This window comes from Ornithodoros turicata, chromosome 2, assembly GCF_037126465.1.
Source record: "Ornithodoros turicata isolate Travis chromosome 2, ASM3712646v1, whole genome shotgun sequence".
Classification (NCBI taxonomy): Eukaryota; Metazoa; Arthropoda; class Arachnida; order Ixodida; family Argasidae; genus Ornithodoros; species Ornithodoros turicata.
The window spans coordinates 123,699,819-123,726,969 of NC_088202.1; the positions used below are offsets into that span (position 1 = coordinate 123,699,819).

General features: G+C 46.7%; 1 protein-coding gene and 1 long non-coding RNA gene across 2 annotated transcripts in view; one reads left to right on the forward strand and one right to left on the reverse strand.

Moving 5' to 3' along the window:
* Positions 1–27,151, reverse strand: part of LOC135384015 (uncharacterized) — a 102,549-nt gene that overhangs the window by 34,596 nt on the left and 40,802 nt on the right. The gene's annotated exons all lie outside the window — the stretch shown is intronic.
* LOC135384014 (uncharacterized) overlaps positions 1–27,151 on the forward strand; it is a 113,177-nt gene that overhangs the window by 12,246 nt on the left and 73,780 nt on the right. The window lies entirely within an intron of this gene.

The window sequence follows — 27,151 nt, forward strand, 5'->3', positions numbered from 1 at the left end:
ACTCGACTTTCAGTACATTGTGCTGCCTGGGTACCTACCGGAACCCATGACAGAGAGCGTGACTCAGAATCTTATCTGCTGATAGGGTGCGGTAGACGAGGTAGCCTACCGGGCTACCGGATAATGATCTACTAACAGTCGCTAAATTGCTGCAGAACTTTTCATATTTCTCTTGCTGTCACTCGTGTTATCAATTATCATCGTCAATATCAGCATACTTTAAAAGCCTCGTGGCGGGAAACAAACAAAAAAGACGACACACCACAAAGCATAGTTTGGACAATCCCATGTCCTGAAAAATGTCCTGATCTTGGCGAAGCTTCTTCACTTTTAAAGTATGAACTACCGAGCAGCCCAATTTTCAACAATTTTCAATATCAGCGTGTAATCAGTCTCTCGCTCACGACAGTGTTCAGCGCTCGTGCATAACAGCATTCACAATCTGAGGGAATGTACCACTTATGCAAGGAGACTCTTGAGTTACAAGATGGTCATTCAATCCCTACAATGCTTATTAGGTTAGGCAGTACGACGGCGCCTTGTACGCAAATGCACATGAGATATGAAGATGGCACCATATTCCTGAGTCTGAGGAAAGATTAACGAGGGGATGAACACGCACGAAGTGGACAAGATGGCCTCAAAACCAGCAATACCACGTCTAAACGAAACACAAACAAGATACAACTGTTCGACGAGGCTCCACAGAACAGGATACCGAAACGAGGCAAGAAAGTCCAGGTGGCTAACCCGGTCGATCTGGGTTAAGTAGGGCGATCGGCCCATCGAGGAGAACAATGATTGGCTGACGTACACAGTCTTGTAGGGCGGCAATGAAGGGAGCAATATATTTATTAGAACACCGAAAAAAGGGAGGAAAGGGGGGGTGCAATGAGGGGTAATTCAAGAAGAGTTCGGAATAACTGATCTTTACAAGAAAGTTGGAGTCTGGCCTCAGTGAATTTAGGGTAACAATTAGGTCAGGATTGTATGTGATTGCAAAGTTCCGAAGCATTGGATTTGTTCTTGTTTTTTAATTGACCGGTGTCTTAGTGACACACTACGCGAACACGTTAACAATTTAAACAAAACTTTCAGTCTCTATCACATGAATTTGAAAGATAACTTTTATTTTGTTAAAAGGCACCTGATAGCGTTTTGTTAAAGCGAACAGTACGAACCAAACCCAAAGCTAAACAAACGCTATCGCATGTCCTCCTATGGTACTCAGTGTCACCGTGCTAACAGGCACTGCGCAAAATATTTTGATTAAGGTAGCAGCCAGTTATTTGCAACTGAATTTGATAGCAAGCGTTTTCGCTGGCCAAGCCATGCTAAGCAATCACGCCACTGACTGCAGACAAAAGTTGATGATTACGTCTTGCAATAGTCCTCAATCACCTTTATCTCGGTCGCGTACCCTTGTAACGTCACCAAGGTTCGATACCTAATACCAGCGTTGAGAGTGACTCATTACGAGTAACTGGTTCCTTTTTTAGCTAACTTCTTCAAAGTAACTTGGGGTAAGTTTGAAGTTCCTTTTGTTCCCATTCTGGCCTACAAACATCGCAAGCTGCGTCCTCCCTCTCTAATGAGACGACAGCACGTGCACGCCGGTCGTACGTGCACGGCGTGTTTGACTCCGCTCCCTCGTTGTTGCGCGGCGAACGCGCTACAAACTCTGTTTTGGCATGCAATGGCTACTTTGTGCGCCGTTTGAGACTCTTATTGTGAGATCAAAATCATCAAATGCCTCCCGAAAGAAGTACATAAGGGCACGCTTCTTTCGTCATATCAAATAGTGGTATAGTTTTCGTATATCGAAACTACTATAAAACGTCTTGCACCGCCCATTGTGAGATCAAGATCTGAATTGATTATAGAAAAGTCACTAACATAAAAGTGTATATTGGGTAACAAGTATCTTGGAAGTAACTCATTAGTTTGCCAAAGTACTTTAGGAACTTAAGTTCATTAGGGCAGTGTGCCGCCTCAATGGCGGTGAATCGCCCACTTCATCATCATCATCATCCAACTTAGGTGTGTGTGTGTCTAGTTCATTTTTATTACCTGTAAATTCGTTTTTTTGTAAAAATTTTTTGCACAGTAAGTTATGGTAACGAGTTCCTTTTGTCGAGTGACTTCCTCATCTCTGTCTAATACTTACGTCAGTGTAAAACTGAAGCCGGATGCCGTTCATTTTTCTTGAGTATTTCAAACACTATGACGTTCTGATGTATGAAATTTTGCAGTTGGCATTACACGTAACCGATAGTCGAATACAACTGAAATCTCACAATCAGTCGACAGCGTCAGACTCTCCCTTTAATGCTTGCAGCAGTGTTTTATACCTTGAGTGCCTTGCTACACATACGTGCTTCAGTCAAATAGCGGTGAAATTCCTTCTATACAGAGCTCGTTTTGAGAGGCTCGTGTTGATCACAAGAGCGAAGTGTTAGGCCACGCTGTTCCCACAACATTCATACTCACATCCTTCAGTAATTCAGTAAGTTCAGTTTTCAAATGTGTTATAATGTGAAATCTCAGGCTCTGCATTTGAGCGGCATGTCAAATCGCATATGTGGATTAGCAGTTTGCGGCCGTTTGCTACGGTTGAGTCCCACGTAAGCCCTCGTACAAACTTGAAATGCATTGCGTACAATAGTATCAAACATGAAACACTTCATACTACTCGCTGTCTCAATGCAAGCGTTCAGAAGAAAATGTTCACAAATCTGCTTCTGTAAACGGTAATAACCAGACCGCTGATTTATATGCACTAAAAATCATTGAAATATGCATGCAAATATGAAACAAAAATTTAAAAAAATGCAGTGGAGTAAGCAGCACCACCTTTGAAATACGCTTATTTTTGAGCGATACGACGTCTCGTCTGCCTACTAACTCCTCAACGCTATTAAGAAATGAGTAGAGAATGGAAAGTAACACATTGTAGGTGGTAGCATACTGCGAGATCTCAGTTGTCTCGCGACGTAAACCCCCAATTATATTATTATAGCATACTGCGAAGGTCTCGTGGCAGAAGGTTTGACGTTTTTCTTTTAGGATAGCTTTCCGCTGAGAATCGGTGTTCACCACTTCTTAAGCACTACTTAGTAGTACCTTTAGAATTTTTGACTTCCCATAGCATGTCACGGGTGCATCCACCATACGCTTGGCGTTCTGAGGCACGGGTCTCCGATCTCGCTGCGGCACAGAGTCTCAACGGCCGTTCAATAGATTTCAGAAGGGGTGCATCAGGATTCCTGCGGTCACCTTAGCCCAGGAACTGCCCTAACACTATCTCACCCTGTTCTCGATTACCTCTTTCCACATACCAGTCCGCCGGTCACAATATTGTGAATTTGAGCAATAGGTACACTGCCGTAAGAAAAGGCAAGATTTTTTATCTATCTTTTTAAATATGCGCTTTTTAAATATCGTCATGCTTTTTTGATCTCCCACTATCGCCATTGGGGAATTTATTAGAACAAAGGGAAAAAAAGGAGGCAAGGTCAGCCAAACGGTATGTCGGCTTGCTATTCCGCAAAATATACAAAGAAAATAATTAGGAAATAAAGGGTAAACTAACAAAAGGTGAAAGAAGGATGAAGATAGATTAAAGACAAATAATATTTTTAAAAAGATTAGGGTAATGTGCATGAGGGTGAGAGGTGAGGGTGGGGCACTGATGAATGAGATGACAAGACTTGAGTCCACAGGCTGTGCATGAGACCTGTGTCGCTGAGGAACGTCAACATTGCTTTGGTGACAGACCGCTGTGTGGGATGTCGTACTGGGCCGAGCGGAGTGGCCAGAGAAGAGTCTGTGCACCACAGCTCTATAGTATAGGCGTCGTCTATTGCACTGATATACGCACCCAAACCATGCAAATACGGCTTACCCAAGAAAAAAAAAAAATACAAACCAGGGAGATCCGTGGTCTAACAATAGCAAACTGGATAGGATGAGGCATGTATCCTTGCGGATCGTACCTCTGCAGGACCCTAAACCAGTACTGCACATTAGGCGGACCGCCGAGACGAAGCTTCGTGGCAAAGTGCCGTGGCGAGCAATCAGACAGCAAAGAAACAGAGTGCAGCGGCGAACGAAACGACTTCCATTTCTGTGCAGAATATTTTATTACATACAGGGCGTCGCCATACGTGGTGATACACTCTTAATGGTGGACGCGATGCTCTTGATGACCTGATGCGCACGGGCGTGAACGTATTGTAGGAAGGCAGTTTGCTGACAAACACACGTCGTGTGCTTTTCGCGCCAATGTTTATTTATTTTCATCCATTACCACACGTCGTGTATAGCGAGTTTAAAGACTGGTATCCTGGCACAGTGACATTTTCGGGATAGCATGAGACCGGCGCGCTTGTTCTTAGAAGACCGAAAGACAGAGAGAGAGAGAGAAATACAACCATGCCGAAGGGACTGTTCAGTTCTGTAGAAGTGGATCACTACCGGGTATATTTGCGAGTAGGTTGAAGGTCATCAAAAGAAACAAGAAGGCAACACTAATTAAAAGGAATGCTGAAAAATAATTCGATATCTCGATCGCCGTGAAGAAATGTGGGTCAAATAAAGGAAGAGCGAGGACATAAGTTTTGCCTCTTATTCTCAATGCCAAATTACCCGTAACATCAGGCTATGAAAGTAACCATGTAACTATGTAAGTAAGTAACTTAAGTTAGAGTTAGAAGCTACAAAATCTAGAGTATTACCTCGCCTGTAGTAAGGTTCTAGCAAGTCAGCTAAAAGCGATTTTCAGAGGCGCGGGACAGTGACACTTTCCCACTTCACGAGGACACAAGACCACCACCACCATTACCTTCTCTATCTAGCTTGTCACGTAGTCGACGGTGGGGGGATGGGGATGGGGGGGGGGGGGGCTCGCCGTTGTCGACCTCACGGAACTGAGGGGGAATGTGCGTCATGGTCCGACTTCTAAAGGAACTGTGCCGACATGTGCTTCAAATCGTCCGAGGAAAATCAAGGAAGAAAACCAAGACAGAACAGTCGGCACCGGCATTCGAACGTCCCACTGGTTTCGACTGGTGACATGGCCAGCACGCTAACCACTGAACCCAGCAGCCCTGGCCAGTAACCCTTTGTGGCTAAAGGCCATTCGACATGGTTAGCGTGCTGGCAGGGAGGCGTCATGACTGGGAGGTACCCAGGTCCAAATCCCAGTGCCGGCTGTGTTGTCTGGGTTTTTTCTTGTGTTTTCCTCAGATGGTTCCCTTAGAAGTCGGCCCAGGATGCACATTTCCCCCAGAGCGTTAGTCGCGACGTTGCCCACCTTGGTGAGGCCGACAACGGCGACCTCTTTCACCAGCAACACGACGACCACCACGACATGGTGCAGAAGACGAAGTTGAAGTTGTAAAATTGCATACCACAAAATATCTGCGCGAGTAAATATTCCAGTCTAGTCCCGTCGATATCATTTCCTGAGCCTGCACATCGTCTTCAGGCAAATACCTACCCAAAGGCCCTTGTCAATCGCAGTATGGGTACGCTACCGAAGCTTTAAATTTTTTTTATCGAGTTTGAGCATTGTGAAACGCTAGTGGGAAACATCTGTTTCTAAATACAACGTAAGCAATCTCTGAAAAGATAAGCAAAAACGATCGAGGCAGAAGCGAGGCTTGTGTGCTGTCAAACGCGCAGAACGAAATCGGCTCGGCGTCGTACGAGTTGGAATTTATTACGGAACAGCCGGCGAAGTTGAATGTAAGGTGAGGGGAGACACTGTTTTTGCTGCACGTGAATAAGCTCCGAACTTCAAGGTAACGAAAATGCAGTGTGTCGGTAAATACTCGCAGTGCAAAAAAAAAGTATGAATCCTACACGCAGTACGGCGTGAATCTAAACCGAAGTTTGCTATATAAAGCGCTCCTAGCCAGTTATCATTCCGATTTATATAGTTTCTTGTCCTGATTGTTAAAAATTTAAGGGTGTTTTATTCTTTAGAAACTTGCATATATATGCCACTGGTAACACAATGAGGTACGCTCTACTTCCTCCACAAATCAGGAGCTATGACAGTATAACAGTACCATTCTGTTCAGTGGTTTACCCTTTGAGTGTTTCGTTGTCAAGTTCGGTTTTCAGAGCGCACTTAGCGACATGACGTGCCCAAGGCCCACCACGGCACAGAACGATCCCGTTATCGCTTTTGATGAGAAAAGTGCGGCGTACGCCTTTTTATCACCCAATAACATGCATGCAAGGTGCTTAGAAATGTAGAACGATATCATTAAAAACGATGGTTCGCTGGGAGCCCGTTATGAGATGAAGTTCCCTTAGTAGATTCCTTAGCAATTGAAGACCTCCCGGACCTTTCTAACTAACTCGTTGCACTTTCAGTATCGTCTAAAAAGGATCCAGCTGAACTAGCAGAAACGTGTGCGGACGAAGTAGCCAAACTAGCGTCCGACGCTGACCGTCCTCCTGTGTACGCTATGGTTCCTATGGGATGCGCGACTCCACAGAGGATGAGATCACCATGATGGAGCTGCCCAAGCAATCAAAGGATCAAAGCGCCGACGCGCTGTTGGGCCTGACGGCAAGCGCTGATGAATCTGACGAAGGTCAGCGTAAGAGTCTTCTTGATATTTTTCACAATGTCCGGACCTTTGGCTGCATTCCACGAGACTGGAAGCACGCAAGGGTTATCCTGGTCTTGAAGAAGGTCAAGTCATCGGATCTTCATACTGTCCCATAGCCCTTGCTTCCTGTGCCGGCAAGTTATCCGGAAGGATTATACAAAGAGAGACTTGCGTGGACTCTGCAGCACGGCCACTTCTTCGCAGAATACATTGCAGCATTCCGGAAAGGTAGAGGGAGAATGGACACACTAGCTCATGTGAGAACGGGACTGCGACAGGCAAAGAAATCTAATTATTTCATGCTGGGGCTCTCTTCTTGGACCTGACAAAGCCATATCATTCTGTCACACGTTCGGCATGCCTGCACGCCATAACAGACACCATATGGACGCCTGTTGGCATCTTATTGACTTCCTGTCGGACAGATATTACGGCGTTGCTGTCGGCGGACACAAGCTCCAGGCGTCCTTCAACGTGAAGTCCCTTGGGGCAGTGTGCTCTCTCCAAATCTATTCAATTTAATCATGACTGGAATTCACAAAAGTGTTGGACCTACTCCGTATTCACCACACCTGACGATCTACGAAGACGATATCGATCTCCGCATAATAGGGTGGAACAGGGGAGTAATCCGTGATTCGGCGAAAGTCGCTCTTGTTTCAATCAGTGCAGATGTATCTAGTAGGGATTGAAACTAGCACCTGAGAAGTCCCAGTGCCTCGTCTGCATTCCACGGGGGAATCATGTTGGAAAGGACTTCCAGGGGCTCAGCGTCAGTGGCATCCCTATCCCAAGATGCAAATCTTGCTGATACCTCGGCATTACAATTGACGTGGCGGAGCAAGTCACCGACATTGTCACTCACGGAAAGAAAACTCGAAACATTCTGGGAAGAATCGCGGGTAAGGCATGGGGCTGCAGCCTTCATTACATCGAAAATACGTTGTAGGCCTTGGAGCGACTCCATCGGGCAGGTGTTGGACCAGCTCTTGGAATCCCCACCTTCGCTAGCGTGTCACCCAGACATACCTATAGTGTCAACGGGGCAACCTGTCTCCATTCATTCAGAACGCGTAGCACTCCGGCTAATAGATAAGATCGCCCTATCGGAGAGTCGTGGTAGCTTCCTGACATATTACAGGACAACACTAACACAGCTCTTGGTCGGCTAACCGTATTGCACCGTGACCGTATCCTCCTCCGCACCTTCTTCGGGCCAATGGTGGTGGTGAAAAGGCTCGCCGTTGTCGGCCTCACAACACAAAGGTGGGCAAAGTAAACGACTAACGCCCTGGGGGAATGTGTGTGGTGGACCGACATATGTCTGAAAGCGTCTGAGGAAAATCCAGTAAGAGCCAATAAGTCCGTATGACTTGCCGTGGTGCGAGCCAATAGCGCGCGCATATGCTTCCATCCCCTGCCTAAAAAAGTGGACGACATCCAGCCCTCTCGAAGCCAAAGCAGCTGTGGTGGACGTTATTAGCGACGTGCACCCACAGCACACGCTGGTAATCAGTTCACCGACGGCTCCGTTGACCGTCGCACCAAAGTGCGACCGGCGCCTACTATGTTCTACATTGTTAGAAATGAACCGGCCTCGGTGGCTCAGTTGGTAGCGTGTTCGCCTTCTGATCCCGAGATCGCGGGTTCGAACCCGGCCGAGGACGCCAGCAACTTGGTGACAGGGTACAAGTTGCTTAGACACGCAGTCTTCCGCGAGGGAGGTTAAATACGGGGTGACGTGTGATGAGCTTTCATCGCATGTTAAAGAACCCTCAGGTGGGCAAAAGCAATCCACAGACCGACCGCTGTGGCGTCGCTCATGATCTTATTATATTAGTTAGAAATGGGCTTCACCGCATAGCGTACGCCTCCCGTTTTCAACAAATCAGGGCAGATAACGGTATCACTGGAGACGATGGTTGGCTAGAAGCCTGCTATGCGGTGAAGTTCATTTGTAAGAGTGTAGGCCTCAACTCGAATGACATCGGTCTTTCCCCTGACTTGCTTAAAATGGGAGGCGTACGCCCTTTTTGTGAACTCTTATGCCCTTCATAATTGCCTCCAAAATGGCGTACGCCTCCCGTTTCCAGCAAATCCGAGGAGAGAGAACGATGTCATTCGAGATCATGGTTGGCTAAGAGCGTGCTATGCGGTGAAGTTCTGTTGTAAGAGTGTAGACGTGACACTCATTATGCGGTGAAGTTGTGTTTCTGAAGCGGAGCCTAACCGGTGCAAAAATATTGATGTGAAGACTAGATAAAGGGAAGCAATATCAATTATTATTTTTTCTTTTGTCTTTTACGCCTAAACTAACCCTGCGTCGCCGGGGCTGACTCCTTGCTTTTCGACTCACACTGAACGAATGCTAGGGAACACACGAACAGAACACACACGGGAATGCACACACACGGGAACGCTAGTTCTGTGTGTGTTCTTTCCAAGTGTTTCTTAGCGTTCGTTCAGTATGTTTACTTTTAACCAACACGGTCTTCTTGTTTTGTCTATTTTCGACTCCACCTGTTCCAGTCCATTCAATTTCTGCTGTACATGTGCAGGCTTATATTGCCTCTCTGGCAAAAAGAATAACGTCTTTCGAACGTTTTACGAACTACAAAGATTTCATACTGGTTTGAGTTCTGATCTGAGTCTTGTTGTCCTTCTGTTCCCAAAACTCAGGGAAGTGCATTCCCCGACTACGAGGTAGTTTATCGGGATATGAGCGCCAAAATAAACCTTCGAATTGTGTACGCCAAGGCAGAGACGTCCTGAGGCCAAATTCCGTGTGGACCTCTGGGGGCTGGGCGGCCGTGAAGCCGCCCCCAAAAGCACCGCTTTGAGATAGCAGAACAGCCAGAAAAAAATGTATGGGGAGCAAACTTTGTATAAGTTCTCTTCGTCTTTTGCTACGCAGACATGACATGAAAATTATTTTCTTGCCGAGAAACGCTGCACTCTTCAAAGCTTTACAGAAAAATTATAGCTATAAAAAAGTGATAAGGTGAACAGCAAAACATAAATATTCTAAATTACACAGTGGAAATTATTTCTGTTCTCGCTTTATTCAACACTCTTAACTTCCGGAACCGTGCCCTTAAGATATAGGTGGTGGTGGTGATGGTGAAAGGACCTTAAGATATAGATTTACCACATAACACACCGAAGGCCAATCATTGCACAGAATCATACAGTCATCAGTCCTGATTTGTGGCGGGTGCAGGATGTACGTCTTTTTGTGACAACGAACGTAACTGCTTAATTGTGAAGAAAGGGCGTACGCGTTCCGTTTTCAACAGATCAGACGTTACAACAACAAAAAGACATTGCACGTCTCTGACCTTCATTTTCCATGCTTACAAATGTTTCTGCTAACGAATTCTTGCCGAAAGCACTGAAAACGAGAGCAAATGTGCACAAGTCGAATACTGTTCACATCAAACAGCAACGAAAATGCACTTAAGAGTAGATTGAGTACGATAAATCACGCGAAAGTTACCTGAATTATGTAGCGAGCTTATCAGACCGGTATGGACTTCCATCAGTGCTTTGGTCACAGCATCCCGTCGTCTCTAAAGACTTGCTCGTTGTGCGGGAAACCTAAGGAGCAGAAATAAGTTTACGTGCTTGGTCGTACGTGCGGCGAAGACTCTCTTCTTCTGTCATTGATCCCGCAACCTGGAACGACGTTTTGCTTCCTTTTCCTCATCAAGCGTCTCTTCCTTCCTTTTTCTTCGTAAATTTGCCAGAGAGATTTTCAGCGGGGTAATCACAGCCGCCGAAGAGACGATCATTACATTTTTGCTCTGCAAAATCAATAGGCGGTGTAAACGGTTTCTGGGCCTCCAATAACGCGCTCTCCAGCACTGCATGTCCTAATTACGTTTCTAGAGAGGCGTGTTCGGATGATATGTTCCAGTTGAGTTCCCCTGTCGTTACATGTTTGCTGCCGTGACAGAATTCCACACCTTCCACATCTCCTTGACGTGAAGTTGCACAGATTATTTACAGACGCTTCCATCGGTACTCGTACCGTTATTCGGTCTGCATTCCTAAAACAGAACTTCACCGCACAATACTCTGGATGCCAACTATTGCTCAAAATATGATACCGTTATCACTCCCGATTAGTGTTGCGTACGCCTTTTTGTGACAATTAATATGGGTACATAAGTGTCACATAAAGGTGTACGAATTCCATTTCCAACAAACTAAGGAGAGACAACATGATGCACGTACAACGATGACTGACTATAGGAGCGTTCGTTATACGGAGGCGTTCTACTCTGATAGTGTAGACCATCTCAATTTTTCTCAATTCACAATTCTTTCTCAATTCTTTTTCACACAATGTTTTTCTCAATTCTTTATATGATGACTAACATGCTGTCCGATTGGATGGTAGCACTAAAGAGCACCAAGACAATCTAAACCGTTCGCACTTGTAATCTCATCTTGTAACCCGTGCGTGCGTGCGTGAATAACGCATCACCTCGGTCACGTGCAATGTCCTCCCCAGTCAACGAGAGAATGTGAACTCCGCGAGATAAAAACAGAACAGGGGCGGCTGAGAGTTAATTGGCGGTAAGCGCGTCGCCATCACAGTCATGACAACCAGTCAACGGATAGTCAATCTACCACCATCACCCACTGCCATCACAACAGCCCCGACCCGAAGACAATGCGAAGCCCAACACTATTGATATAATGTGGAGCGATGAACCCTTGTACCAACTAGCGTTCTGCCATTCTTCCTTCTACAGAAAGCCATTTTTCTGGACCCACATAACTGGACACTGGGGCGTGCCACCGCCTGAACAGTCTATGGGAAGAGAGCTAAAGCAAGCAATGGTCTCCTGTACTCCCTAGGCGTAGTGCCATCCATTTCTCGGGAGAAGGCGATTTTTCTGTATCAAGAGAATTGGATACTGGGCGTGTAGAAAGGCTCCGCTCACAGCAGAATCATGATATGTTTTGCCCGAAGCCTGCTGTGGTATTGGAGCCGTACTACCTATGCTCAGCGGAGAATAATGCTTCAACATTATAACGTATCACTATTAAAGCTGAGAGATGGAGGGGGGGGGGGTAATGTCTGAAACCGCTCGCCGTTGTTGGCCGCTCGCCGTAATTGTCACGACTAGAGAAAAAAAAAAAAAGAGTAAAATGAAGGGTGGAGAGGCGTAGAGGGTTCGTGAGTCCGTCGGGGAGAACGCATATAGGGGAAGGTGGGGCAAGATGAGACAGAAATTAGCAATTGAACATGTAAATTGCATTTTTCGATTAAAAAAATCAAGCCAATAGGCACATTCTCCGGGATCTTTGGACCTGTAAATGGAGAACGGACGTAGCCGGTCTAAAAAAAAAACACACACACACAGAACAAGAAATTCAAAAATGCAGGTTGTCTCATCTTGCCCCAACCCTAGGGGGCAAGAGGAGACATCGCGTGGGGCAAGATGAGCCAAGCCGTGGTAATGAACTATACAAATTAGTTTTTGCAATCAAGCAGACAATGTAAAACGCGTGGGCCCCTACACAACCCCCGTGAGCCCACCGCCCACATGATGTGCAATAAAACCACACAGAACCCGGCTATTTTGCTCCACCGTCCTTGGCAAGCAAGGCACCGCCAGTCTGATATGTCGCTAGTTGCTCATAATATCCTAGGAAACAGGAAAATGTGATGGAAAATCCTAGGCAATATGCAAAAAAAAAAAGAAATCTCTGAGGAATAAGGATAAAGCCAACTAATAGTTTACTTATCCGTTTCTGGAGTGCATTAAATTTAAATTACATTACATTGTCCAGTTTTGCCCCGTGCATATAATCGGTTGCATTAATTTTTCTGTTCGACAGCGGATATCCAAGAGTGCACATATTTTGTATATACCTAGATGGATGAATAAAGAAATAGGATGTGAACTTGCATTGACAGAATAAGCCTGCGAAACGCTGCTGTGCACAGAGATAAGTAAAAAGACTGCCGAAAATCGCGCCTTTTCGGCGGGTCTTTACATTCCAGGCAGAAGTATCAGTTCTGCTTTTTTTTTCTCTCTCTCTCTTAAACGCATGCATCAATCCAGACATATTCCATGTGCAATAAAGCGGACATGCAGAGCCACCTATGAGTGAAGTTTCAAGCGCATGGAGTAACAGCACGCTTACACAGGCGGCGCCGAGCAAAAAAACATACCGCGTCTTGCCCCGTGTCTCATCTTGCCCCGCCTTACCCTACTTCACCACATAGTACGATTCTAGCCAACGATCACCCCGCATCACATCATTCTCTTCGCTGATTTGTTGAAAACAGGATGCGTGCGCTTTTTGTGACACTTATGCAATTATATTAATTACCAAATTACCAAAGAGTCTTACGTCACTCGCTTTCTACAGATCGGGAGAGATAACGGCATTATTATGTGCAGTGGTTTGCGTGGTTTTAAGAGTTATAGCGGGAACATTACAATTAAACATCCGTTTAAAACGAGACGGTGTTGAGACAAAAAAATATTCCACCCATTTCGACCACATATATGCGTTCTTATTTCCCATTTAGCGTGTTTCACGACTGGATCCCGCATGATGTTGTTCAAAGCGCCTTCACCTTTTATGTTGGTAAACACGCCTGCAGAACACACAGAAGAGTTTCCGTGCCGTTTATCTTCTGTAATAAATTTTATGTGAATCAGACCGACAGAAAAGTTTTCTAAGTAACTGTCTACCAAATATAGGAGAAATGGCAAAAACGAGAAAAGCAAGGCGGCAATGTATGCTCTGTCCACATGGATGCCGTTGCTCCATAGCCCTTAGAGTTTGCATGCTAAAGCACAGAAGCAAAAATCATAAAGAAGTGGCACCAAATTATTATTCAAGAAAGGTACATGCGACGGGTGCGCTCATCAGTTGCTGGTACACCAAGGAGAACACTCTAAAAACCGAACTTCACCGCACAGCGCGCTGATAGGGTTATCGCTTCTGATTCGAAGAGAGAGTGGGGCGTACGCCTTTTTGTGTGAATTATCATATAATTGACACAAAAAGTGTACACCCTTCTCTCTCTTCGAATCAGAAGCAATCACCCTAACCCTATCATTTGTGGCAATGCGGTCAGCTCACGGCGTGCTGTGCGGTGAAGTTCGGTTTTTAGAGTGAACGGAAAGCCAACTTGATTTGTTTACCTCTGTCCCAATATGACCAAGAAAATGTATCAGCGCATGATGGCCAAGCGTCCAACACCGACATAATATTAACGGACGGTTGTTCAGTGCCGCGAGCGAAGGCTGCAGGCGTATGGGAGTGAAGTGCACACAGAGATCGTTGCCGCCCCTGATTTGTTGAAAACGGAAGACGTACGCCTTTTCGCATCAATTATTTACTGCATAGTGGTACTGCAAAAAAAGGCGTACGCCTCCCGTTTTCAACAAATCAGGGGCGAGAACGATGTCATTTGGAATGATGATTAGCTAAGTGCGTGCTATGTGGTGAAGTTCATTCTTAAGAGTGTATCGTTACAGAGCGATTACTTAAAGATTACTTAACGTGCCCATGCTGTGCAATGTGGCTTGCCTTTAGCGTGTCATGAGGTCAGATTATGTTTTAAGCAAGCTACTTCGACCCCCCCCCCCCCCCCATCTCTGTTTTAAGGAGCGTGCCAACGACCACGTTGGCCAATGACCATGGCGTCAATATGACTGCGAAAGTTACCGTTATACCTTTTCGGTCTTATGTCTGCGAGTGTGGTGCAATAATTTCCGTTATTTATTTTGTCTTAACTTCACACCGCATTGGCTTTCCACAAACCGGATGGGAGGCAATCCATCGGGGAACCCATCCGAATAAATTTCTCAAATGTGCGCGAGAACAGGTGGGACATAAACGGGCCATTAATCAATATTTATTCGCTTTTTGCGGCGTTAATCTTAATTAGACAATGCATGACGGTTTCGTTTGCTCCACAAACCATTTCATTTCGCCGTAACTCAATGCACGTCCCCTTTCAAAGATTTAGCTGCGTTCTCGAACAAGATGGAATTGTTGGTGGCGTGTACTCAGTCGTCTGAAAACAGAACTTAACCAGAACTATAGTTGGTGGCGCGTTCTGAGTCGTCTCAAAATAGAACTTCATCGCATACCAGGAACGAAGAGCGGGGTACAGAACACAGGAACACAAAGAACGCCAACCACAAGTGCTCACTTGCCAACTGAAATGTTTGTTACAGGATAACCCCGAATGGAGGAGGCAGTTTCCCTACAAGTAGCCAGGCTCTTTCAGGCGTGGTACCCTTCGGATATCGTTTTCTCCTACGCGTCTGCACACTAAGAAAACAAGGAGTAAAATGGGAAGTAATTGAGGCTTATAGTCCCCTAGATTGCAATCACTCCCCCATTTTAATACCCTAAACCCGACATTTACTCCCCAGGACTGCAAATAGTCACTAAACTTCGCGAATGGTCTTCAGAATGCAAAATGCAACAGTTTACGTAAATATGCCCTCTTGGTCAATTTGATGGCATATAAGGCTTTATAACTCAACCAACTTAGCAATTTTCCACCCACGCAGAGTAAGAAAGAGTTAACGCTTCTTTATTCGCAAATTATGCCCTATGTATGTCGCAAGATTTTATGTCACCCGATATGTCACGGTTGACGGTTTGATTAAAAGTATTTTAATGCATGCACACGAATTATGTACCTGGGACTCTTAGAATAGAGCGTGATATGCAGTCTCCACTCTGTGACATTCATTTACTCCCGTGCATTAACTCCCGAAAGGGACCATTTTTTTGCGGCAATGCATTTAGTCTCCAAAAGGAGTAAAATTACTCCTCTTCTCTTAGAGCGTGGGGTAACCACAGTAGACCCCCTGCACGGCCCGGTCCCCTGCCAACAAAATACGCCAGCACCGCGGAGCGGGGCAGACCCGGGCCGACATCCTGTACCCGGTTCTACTGGGACACGCAGCTAATTCCACACAGTGCAGGACTGTTAGTTCATATGCTTGTTCACGTGCTTGCGTTATTCCTGTGTGCATATATTTGCTAAACAAACAAAGGACAGTGTGTATTACGCGTATGATTCGACCGTCTAGAACTTTGTCAAAGCCTTATATCACGTTGCTCCAAACTCCTCACATCTTGCACAATCACGTTCCCAAAGCTTAAGGGGGGGGGGGGGGGATAGCCAGAAGAAGGAGTCTGTCGACAACATCCTCTACCTCCACAAAAACTTGTAGTGTAACGATAACGCTCTTGCCCGCGTACGTTCTGGACTTAACTGTCGATTGTGGGCTTAACTGTCGAACTAAAAAACAAACAAAAAAAAACGATTGAGGACATGTTTACGAAGAATGGGGCACACTGCAATTTGATTAGTCTCAGGAAACGAAACATTGAAAAGCAAAGCATGAGATTCTTGCCCGCTTATCTGACTAAATAAGTAAGGTTTCGTGCATGCGGCACTGATTTCTTAACAAGCATATGGCGGCTTTCCTCGGCATCTATAATGTTTGCGAAATTTTGTTTATTTATTCATTTGGCGTTTAGCGGGAAAAAGAAGCTCCCAAGTTCGTGGCAATGGCACGCTATATAGCGTAAACACTGTATGCCGTGCCATTTCTATAGCAAATTATTCAAGCAAGGCTCACACATTATTTCTGCACAGTGAAGAAGAACGTAGCTGCATTGAGCGCAAACAAGTGCACACCAAAGTGCGGTGATTTGTCACAGCTCCCAGCACTGCCGCGGTACTGTCACGCGAACGTTGTATGAAATTAGTTTATGTTTCGAAATGACTCCTCAACAAGATCATGATTGACGAGCTCCTCTTCTTCGATTCACCAAGTGGAACTGACGGTATAGCAAAACTAAAGTCGGTTTGACAAACGTGACGCATGATATGCCGTTGCGAGGATTTCAAGGGCGCTAACAGTGGCGTTAAAGAAGCACCAGGTGATTGCTACTCAGTATAGATTACGTTGGAGAAAACTAAAACTTTACTGACTGCTCAGCATGAAAACGAAGCTGTACACGTTCAATATTATGGAATACTTATGGCGGGCCATAGAATACTGTCACGCTTCACGTGTCCTTTTTCTCTTCTTCCGTCGTCGTCACAACGTCGTTTTTCTTACTGTGTCCATTGCAAACTCACTGTAGCATATACATATTCACACACATTCAAATGCTTCAACATCCTCGCCCGCAATGATCGGGCACGATCATTCCTCTACAAGTTCGACTGGGTAGAGATGTTGGACGACACGTCTCATCTCCCCGGTACAAGGCACTACTATTTTGCACGATCTAACCTTACCATCTCTACCCTTGTAGGTTTCAGTCACTCGTGCCATTTTCCACATATGCCTAGGAAGACTGTCTTTTTTCAGCAAAACTACGTCACCTTCACGAAGCCCATTTGACGATGAGGGTGGCACCATGTGGGCGGACCTTGATTCATTGAGGTATTCCCTACGCCATCTTCGCCAGAAACAGTCGATCGTCGCGTTCTTGTACCTCCAGCGTCGTCGAAGATCCTTCGCTCTGACTGACTGGATCGTCGAAGCACGATGAGGATCTTCGACGACGCTTCAAATTACCCCGTCCTTCAGGACCAGTTTACCCACGACAATAAAACAGCGTACGACACCGTCGCCGGCGCAGGCAGTATATTGTGGATTCTAGGCGTGCCATGGAACAGGCAGCTGGACGACATATCGATACCCGCCGAGTCGGTCCATGCATTTGTCAAGGACTCTCCACCCACCAAACGGGTAGTGTTACAAGCATTTTCACGGCTCTACGACCTATTTGACATTGTTCTACCCTTCACAGTGGTTGCTCGGCTGCTGTTCCAAGACACAATGGAAGCAGAACCAATCTTGGGACACGCCAATCGAGCTACACGTGCAGGAGGCTTGGAACAAATGGGTGACTTGCTTGTTGTCTCTCTCACAGATACGTCTACCAAGGTTGGCAATCGGACCACGAGACCAATTCCTGGACCTTCATTTCTTTGCGGATGCCAGCCCACGGGCATATGGCGCCGTTGTGTAGGCTCGCGCCCAGAAGAGCGATCGTTGCACCAGGGTCCGTCTGTTGATCGCCAAGGGTCGAATTGCTCCGCTGCAGCTTCTGGGATGCCTACTGGCCGCACGCATCTCGCATCGTATCCGCAAACCACTGCATGTCGCGCCTGAACAACAACAACAACAGATAAATTAATGGTGATGAATGGGGAAATTCGCCACATAAGGTGCGGCCCACTACCCCAAGGCACAATGGGCACGATGGGATGTGTCCTGATGATGAGGTGATGAACGATGCTTAATAGGGGTCGATAGTCAGTGGAGTAAGTGAGTGGTCGCGCACGAACAGACAGTCTTCTGGACATATTCTATAGGATCGCCCTACATTGGGTGCATAGCGCTTCCCGCAAATGGCCACAGTTCGTGGTGGAACAGGTACGGGAAATTAAATCCTTTACAAGCCCAGAACAATGGAACCACTGCGATGGTAAGGTCAACCTGCGGATCTGCTAATGAAAGGAGTGTCCGCCGAGTGTCTCATCGCCAGTGAGCTATGGTGGAGGGGGCCACCGTGGCTATCACAAGCAGATAGCACATCAGCATCTCAGGGAGCCGACGATGCGATATTCAACGTAGAGGAGGCTTGCTGTGTGGTCAGTACGGACAACCGCTGTCCGCTGCTTCGGCTGGAAGACTACAGCTCCCTTAACCGTCCTTTGAGGATCACCGCGCACGTACGCAGGTACATCCACAATCTGCGCCATCGGCAAACGAGACGCACCGGACCGCTCACAGCGGAAGAACTGACGTTAGCGTTTAATGAACGTTTCTGAATACGAGACACACAAAACGAAGCGTTCCAGAACGAAGTGGCAGACCTTAAGACGCCGGTTCCTGTATCTCGTTCGTCATCAATACTGGCCTTCCGTCCATGCTTGGGCCACAATTCACTGCTGAGAGTGGGAGGACGACTACAGCAGATGGACGAAGGCAACGATATTCGAAATCTCATCCTGCTACCATCCAAGCATCGCTTCACAGATCGGTTGATCTTGGACGTGCGTCGACGGTTGCACCACGCAGGGACATCAGAGACCTTCACAGAGCTACGTCAAAGATACTGGTCGCTCAAAGGCCGCCAGACTGTTCGTCGCGTCTTGCATACGTGCCTGCAATGCAGACGTGATCGGCTTTCGCCAGAAACGACGCCCGTGGTTCCCCTTCCAAGAGAAAGTATCATCCGAACGTCCCCTTTTGATGTGGTCGGGATCGGGATCCAGGGACTTCTCTACGTATCAGATGCCGGACACAGCAAGCTAACGGCATACATCGTTCTTTTCACCTGTGGCGTCACACGCGCGATACTCTTGGAGTTGGCATCTGGAATGCCCACGCACCAATTTCCTGCCTGCGTTCCGACGATTCATCGCAAGGCAAGATTCGCCATCTGTCGTGATGTCCGATAATGCCCGCACCTTCCACCATACCGCCCGCCTCCTATCCATACTCTACTCACCTGATATCGATGACTTCGCCGCTAGCAACCGTATTCAGTGGAGATTCATAGTTGAACGGGCGCCTTTGTGGGGTGGGTGGTGGGAAAGAATAATCCGGTCCATCAAAGAAGCTGTGAGAAAATGCCTCGGAAGACGATGTTTGAACTTCGAAGATTTAACTACCGCGGTCAGAGAGGTGGAGTCCATCACCAACTGTCGGCCATTGACGTATGTCTCCTCAGAAGTGGACAATCTCGATCCTGTAACGCCTTTGCACTTCTTAATCGGGCGAAGGTCAGCAACTCTTTCGGACCCGTGAAAGGTCGCTGCGCCGCACAACGCGTTGGAGCTTCGGCGGTAGTTCGGAGTGATGGAGCAGACGCGCCTGCAGTTCTGGTCAAGGTGGCGCAAAGAATACCTTTTGCAGCTTCGGAGCACTCATCTTGCCCGGGACAATTCTAAAACGCAGCTGAAGCTGAGTGACGTCGTCGTGATCAACGAGACGGGGATGCCCCGGATGCTCTGGCGACTCGGTCGTGTCACACGACTGATTCGAGGTCGTGACGATTAGCCAGTGGGTCTTCAATTATCCGCCTGGTTCAACTTGCGCACCGCCTGGAAGCAGATATCACGTCACCGGCGGACGGGAGGAGGTACAGGAAGATGAGAGTTAGGACAGGGTACTGAAACTGACGCAAGGGGAGATGAAGCTAGACAGTTGCGCGCGAATAAACATTCTCTCGACCAGCATCACGACGAGCAGTTATACCTTGTGGCCCCATCTGGTATACCTGTTTCTGCGTGCCAGGTGGCGCGAGTGAGCAGCAACGTCAGCACGCGAAATTATGCAAAGCGTGGTTGTTTAGCAGACGACGCCGGCACTTTCAAATATATGGTCTCGAGTTGTTCGCGCTTGGCAAGATGCACCGCTTTTTCTGTGGATTTCCTACAGGTTGTGTAGCTTTCCTTGGCGCCATACCGCTTGAAACGCCATGCAGAACCCGCTCATGAAATTGCCTACTTTTGGATCCGTGGCCGCTTGGGCCCGAAATGGCTCTCTGCAAACCTTGCTGCAACAGCCCTACAGGGTTTATTCATATGACGTCATCCGTAGGAGACAGCCACTGTGACTAGCAGGCAGATGTGCTGCCACCGGTCGCCATATTGTAGGTCCCATCCAAGCCGTCACCCATGTCGGACTCACCGTATATTTTATGTTTCAAATTTATTGTACGAGGGGCGTTCAAGTCAAACCGGGACTTTCTGTCTCCTGAGTGTACAAATGGATCGCGATACTTCGTTTTCGTCATTGTCACACGCGACAGGCCTCCGCGTTCACTACGTGGTGGTCCAAAGTTTGGGCAAAACAGAAGGCACGTGCTGGACAAGATGGCCGACAACGAGGTGTGCGCGCACATCGAACAGCAAATTGTCATGAAGTTTCTCGTGAATGAAGGCGTAAAGTCATCTGAAATCCGCAGAAGACTTCAGGCTTAGTATGGCCACAATACACTTAGCCGCAGCAAAGCGTTTGAGTAGTGCAAACGGTTCCGAGACGGCCGTACATCAGTGCAGGACGATCCCGGCCGGGACAGCTCAGAGCCCAATGTCAGAGTTCCTGAGAACATCCAACTTGTGGAGCGCCTGATCCTCAAGGACCGACGGATAACATGTCTCGAACTGGCTCGAAAGACGGATCTTTCTGTGGGAACGTTGAACACTATCATTCATGAACACCTCCAGTTTCGGAAAGCCGGGCCTCATCAACAAAGGAGTCCCCCTCCTACAGGACAATGCACGCCCGCAAACCGCGCATCTCACGACACGCACCTTACAGGAACTTGGCTGGGAGTTGCTGCCACGTCCCCCTTACAGTCCATACCTCGCCCCCAGCGATTTCCATCTCTTCGGGCCACTGAAGGCGTTCCTGGGGGCCGCCACTTCAGCTGCGACGACGAGGTCAAGAATGCAGTCCGATCATGGCTGCTACGCGCCGGTAAGGATTTCTACGCTGCTGGCATCCAAGTCCTCGTGAAACGCTGGGGCAAGTGCATTAGTGCAGCTGGAGATTACGTTGAAAAATAAAACTAATTTCTCGCCTGTAGGTTCATTTCACTTTTGCGAAAAATGAAAAGTCCCGGTTTGACTTGAACACCCCTCGTATGATGTGATTTGTAGCATATCCAAGTAATTTCCATGTTTTCGACGTTAACTGTCATCCATAAAGCTTGTCTCAGTTAAAATGGTTAAAAAGCAAGCGAGCTGGTGGCTAAGATCCATGACTCAGTTGTTGACTCAAGGATAGAAATAAGCAAGGTACGAATAACAAGTGGGGTAACAAGCGGGATAAGTGGTTAGGGAAAGTTTAGGAAGATGAGTACACAATCTTCTGTGGCTCATCTCATAGAGTCAACAATACACATATGGCAGCGAACGAATGCGGGAACATAACTTCGAGGGACCTACAGTATGGCGGCGAGGTGACGTCAGTGAATAAACCCTATACACCAAGCTTTCAAGAGGGGCTGATATCCCTAATTTTGCTCCTTGCCTGAATGTTTGAAAATTAACGATTCCAGCCTCAGAACATCAGTTCTTTCATGTTTAACTAAATGTATATAGCTGTGGGAATCGGCTTTTCAAAACACTTAACTGCTACAAGCGTCAGCTGTAAATTTATCGAGATGTGCTGACTTAAAGAAAAACATTTAGCGGTTAGATAGCGGCGACCCTCTGACAACCGCTCATCTTCTCTGGAAAGTAATTGATTGCAGCAAAGAATTATTTTGCGTTGCACCGACTATGGGTATGCCTGTTCTTCGCGGGTATTGCACGCTATAACGAACTAGCGAGGGGTAGAATAGGAATCCTGCAGCAAGATATATGGTTTCTTCTCTTCTTAGTTCCTATATCCTCGGGTAACGCAATGAACTGTTTGCGCAGCTGAATTTCTCTTTGGTCCTTTTTAATGACTCTCGTAAATCTCGTGGTATCTTGATCCGCTCCTCTAGGCATACAACGCCTATAGAGGGTGGGTGCAGCAGAGCGCGTTTACAAAATAAATGCTCAAGCAAACGGATAGCGGTATAGCAGTATACAACCTGAACCTGCGGCAACCCTTACAGGATATCCAGCTATAGAATTGCTTCCATACTGTGCAACACGATATAGGGCAGGCTCCATTCATAGATTGAATTTTCGTCTCTCGTGTTTGGAGATATAAATAGCTGTCATACCTGCAGTTTTGCATGCTCATATGAAACGTTATTCTTGGTAGACCATGTTGTCGACAATAATTGGAAGTCATATCAGGTAACGAATACTTCATCATAGTATACTTCTAATACCATAAAGTTACCCTCCGTCCTTGGCCGACCCTTTTTTTTTCTTAATGTACCCCCCCCCCTAAAGTTTACAGGGGAGAAGGAAGAGGTGGTGATGATGGAACTGCTACCCGTAGCATAGTGATGGAAAACTATCGATAAATTGACTATCGATATTACCGATTTTTTTTTCAAAACAACGATAGTGTCTAAGAACTATCGATATTAGACTATCGACGGATAGTGAAGAAACTATCGATTGTCGACTATAGATAGTTTTACGATAATCGACTATCGATATCACGGTTCCTTTGTTTTTCTTTACTGTCGATAGCTAGATTTGGATCTCACTATCGATGGTTTCGTTCCCGTCCTAGTTTTCGCACTGTCACAGTGACAACGAAAACAGAATCACGTGCGACACAAGTTCTTTCCGTTTAGCTGTAAGGTATGGATGATGGACAGCAACCAACGAAAGAAGGTGCTCATCATAATCATCGCACTCATGAGAGTGCAATGCCGCAATCAATCTCATTTAGAAAGTATCACGTGACCTCGTGGTTGGTTTGAGTGTAATCAGAAGCTCTAGGTCATCGTGGGAGGTAAAGCTGCTCTGAGTTGTATTATAAAACTTGTAGGAGTGAGGCATTTTTTTCTATTTTTATCTGCTCCCCGATAGTTTTCCGATAGCTGACGCTCCATACTATCCATAGTATAGGGTAAATAGGGCACTTCGAGACTGGGGCAAGTTGAGGACACTTTGGGTTTTTCGCGTGGCATTTTCTTGGCAATATTTTTTTTCTCGTCTGTGACACCAGTGTGAGCACAGTCGGTGTCTGGACTTTGAAGTAACGTGTTGACGTTCTGCACGTGGCTTTTTAGAAAGACGTGAGGCGTTGTTTTGCAGGTGTGGTTGAGGTAAGAGAGGCCTTTTTTTTTGTCCTACCTGTAACTTTCGCGAGCATTGACTTCCAATTTGCTAATTTCTGCTCCTCGGCTAATAAAATATGACCTCACCGTTATGATGCTCTATCATTGCCCTGTGTTTCCATGTGCACTACTCGTGGCTGACCGTTTCGGCTGGCCCAAACAAAAGACTCCTTCTCCAAAAAAGACTTTTATGTCCCTAACTTACCCATAGGGTGGGGTAAGTTGATGAAAATATGTAGCCTGTCATTTTTGGCTCCTACGAAATAAATATCTGGTTTAGCACCACAGTAATTTGTGGATCACTTCTGAAAGGTTTGGGGATTCAGTTAACGAATTCTGGTACAATTTATGCGATTATTCTGACTGCTATTAACAAAATAGTTCAACTGTCTTCAACATAGACCACCTTATCCTACTATCCATAGCACTTAGTAACCAGGTTTCTTACTATCGATAGTTCGATTCTCATACGACTATCGATAGTATCGACACAACTATCGGTAGTTTTGCATCACTACGTATGGGTCACGCTCTCGGAGAATGTGCGTCCTGGACCGACTTCTAAGGTAACTGTGCCGACATATGTCTGACAGAGGAATGTGATGATTGACCGAATGGGCGAACGAATGATCAAGTGAATTAGCTGCAGTATCTAACTGTGAAGTATTATTCACTTATTTACTTTCGCATATGAGCGATTTGGAGTAGCCAGCTGCTTCTCAGTGCTGGAAGCCAACATTACCATATTTTTCTTCCTCCGCCTTACCTTGCCCACGGCCCCTCGATCACTCCTCTCTGCTCCGCACGAACAGCCTGCGGATGTGTGGAGAGAACAAAAGAAAACACGTGACGATACAGTCTACACATTTCCACGCTAGGGGCGCGACAGGGCGGGGGTTCCCCGAAGGGTCTATACTTCACCCCTCCCTTGTTTCGGCCTGTAGCACTACGTTTCTAAAGGGGCGAGTCGTGTAAAGAGACGTAAAATTTAAGAAATTTTCCTTCTGTACGACTTCGATTGGTTAGAAAACATTAAAGAACAAGCCGTGCTGTAATATGCCCTGAATGGTAGCTCATTGGATCCTACTACCCCAAGGTGTATTTGCCCTCTCCAAGCGGGAAGAGCGATCGAGGGGCCTTGCCTTTCCTTACCTGAGGAAAATGATAAACTGCTGTACGTGTTATAGAGATACGGCACTTCTTTTGGTAGATTCGCGAAGAGAAGAAAAATTGAAGGACGATTAATGTAATTAATGCGGCGGAAATGCATTAGCATTAGACGTGTTAGAAACCGTCCTTTCGTTGTTCCTCTGTTTCGGCTTCACGACGTCGCAGCATAGCCTCGGCATTCTTTCGGCCACGCTCTTGTGAGCGGTCATCTACACCGCTCGTAGAAGGGGCCACATCCAATTTTATAAACCACGCACGCACACACTCACGTACTACACATGTCCGAACGTGCCCAGGAGCAAACGCCAACTACACAGCGAATTTTAGCCTCACGCCAACCTCACGAGATCCTCACCCTTCCCGCTGTTCCGTACACGGACGGACGACACCGGGTTTTCGTTCGCATGACCGTTCTAATGCTAACGTACTAATAAAGTAGCACGGAGTCTAACGCGTAACGTGTAGTCGTTGTACGAAAACTCCTTATTCCTCCTTATTCTCACGCATCATACTCTAAATAAACACTGTCGTCACGGAAATCGTATTACGTCCTGTCAACGAGCACATCGTCCGAGCACCGCTTTGCTTACCAGCACAGAACACGGATCCACGGAGTGAACGAGAGCTCTGGTAAACAATTGCCCCCCTCTCTCTCTTTCTCTCTCTCTCTCTCTATCCGTGGTCTACACATCGCTCATGTAGAACGTACTGTGCTATCTCCCTATGAGGCTCACGCACGTCGGTCGTTTGATGCGCTATGAACGGAGCGATAATACCGCAAACACAAACAAACAAAAAGGTTCATATGCGTAGGCGGAAGATAACAATCAGCCTGGATTGTCTCACGTGTTATTTGCGGTACACCAACGTAACCTTGGTTTTAGCGGCTCCCGGGTAAGATAATTAGCCAGCAGTTGTAGTGCAGGATAATGATTCCCATCGTAACTGTGGACGAACACGAAAAACCTATTTGGCGGGCTCGCTTCGATGGGCCTTACTGGGAGCGTACTGAATGGGTAACGGAGTGGCAATTTCCGGTTCACATACGTTTCATATGATGTGCTTGCAAATTCAGCTTCTCGTATTCCCCATATCTCAATCAATCAATCAATCACGCAGCTTCTCGTGTGTCTGATGTTGATACATGTGGGATGATGTTCAGGATGAGAGGAGAGGAGAGATGAGGGTTCTTTGGCGTGCGCCGAAATGTCGACCCACGTTGTCACACCACATTTAATGTCCCTCGCGGAAGACGGCGTGTCTGAGCAACGTGTACCCTTCCACCGAGTTGCCACCGTCCTCGGCCGGGTTCGAACCCGCGATCTTGGTATCGGCAGGCGGACACGCTGCCTGCTACACCGAGGCCCCAAAAGTGCGTCAAAGAAATTATATCGCATTTGAAAGAATTCGGTATGAAACGCTTTTAGAGGTGGACGTGAAACGCAGAAATTGAAACAGTAAACGCGATGTGCGAAAGCTGAATCGAGGAATGCAATCTGGTGAATTCCAGGTGCATGCTGAGCGGCAATGACTAGCGAATATTTCGATTTTTTGCTTCAGTTTTCATACCTTATTACCTGCGAATGTCAGCCAAGTTGTTGAACTCTGGGACGCAATTCGGAATTCAGCGACATTCCTTTGCGCGATGAAAGGACGGCGCAGAGGAGAATTTTTCAAAGTCCTCGCAAAACAATTGTGACTGCGTAATGTAAGGAAAATATCATTGTGAGGGCGACGCGCTTCAGAAGAATGCAACTGGTCCGCACAGGAGCGCCGTTGAGAGGAGTTGATGCTATGTATGTGCTATGTAGCTATGTATTACATATCTGTCATGCACGTGCGCTGGGGTACATATCAGGATCAACAAGTGAAACCGGACATGATGCTCGTCCAATAGACATTTCACAGTACGACAGATGACCTTTATGAGATCACTGCTGTTGTTTTCGTTTTCACGAAGCCGTTTGTCGGATACACACTTCACACGCGATAAGACAGATTCGCGGGGATATATAATTCGGAACTACCTTCACTTCTGTCTTCTTTTTAAGTGTTCATTTGATACTCTTTGAACGACCTGATGCTTCTTTTTTTTTAAATAATGGCGCGTGTAGTAACAAAGTTTCAACGCCAGGCGTGTCCAAGCGGAACGTAAACCACCTCTGGGCCGCGGGAAAGTAAGAACACTCGGCTTTCACTTAAAGGCACACGAACGCATTCTCTCCACGTTGATTATAAGTATATCAGCAGTTGCGGAGGGAAGTTGTTCATAGTAACGTCCTCTGGAGCCTCGTTTATCAGCTCCACTTATTGACGCGGCGTCGCTTGAGATGAGTAATTCATGAATTCTGCACGAAAATTAGCGTGCGCAGTTACTCGCATAATTGCGCATAATAAATTGGTGCTCCGCCGCGTCATTAGTTCCATTGGCCTCTCAGTGACTGTGTATTTGAGTCTTGTGTTCTTCGTGGAGGAACCGATGACTTGATATGCTAGTGCAAGGCTTCAGGCTGCGGCTTCTGTGCACCGCAGTTCTGCTGTCTTGGGACTGCGAATACGTGTTTTATATTTGTGCGCAATATAAT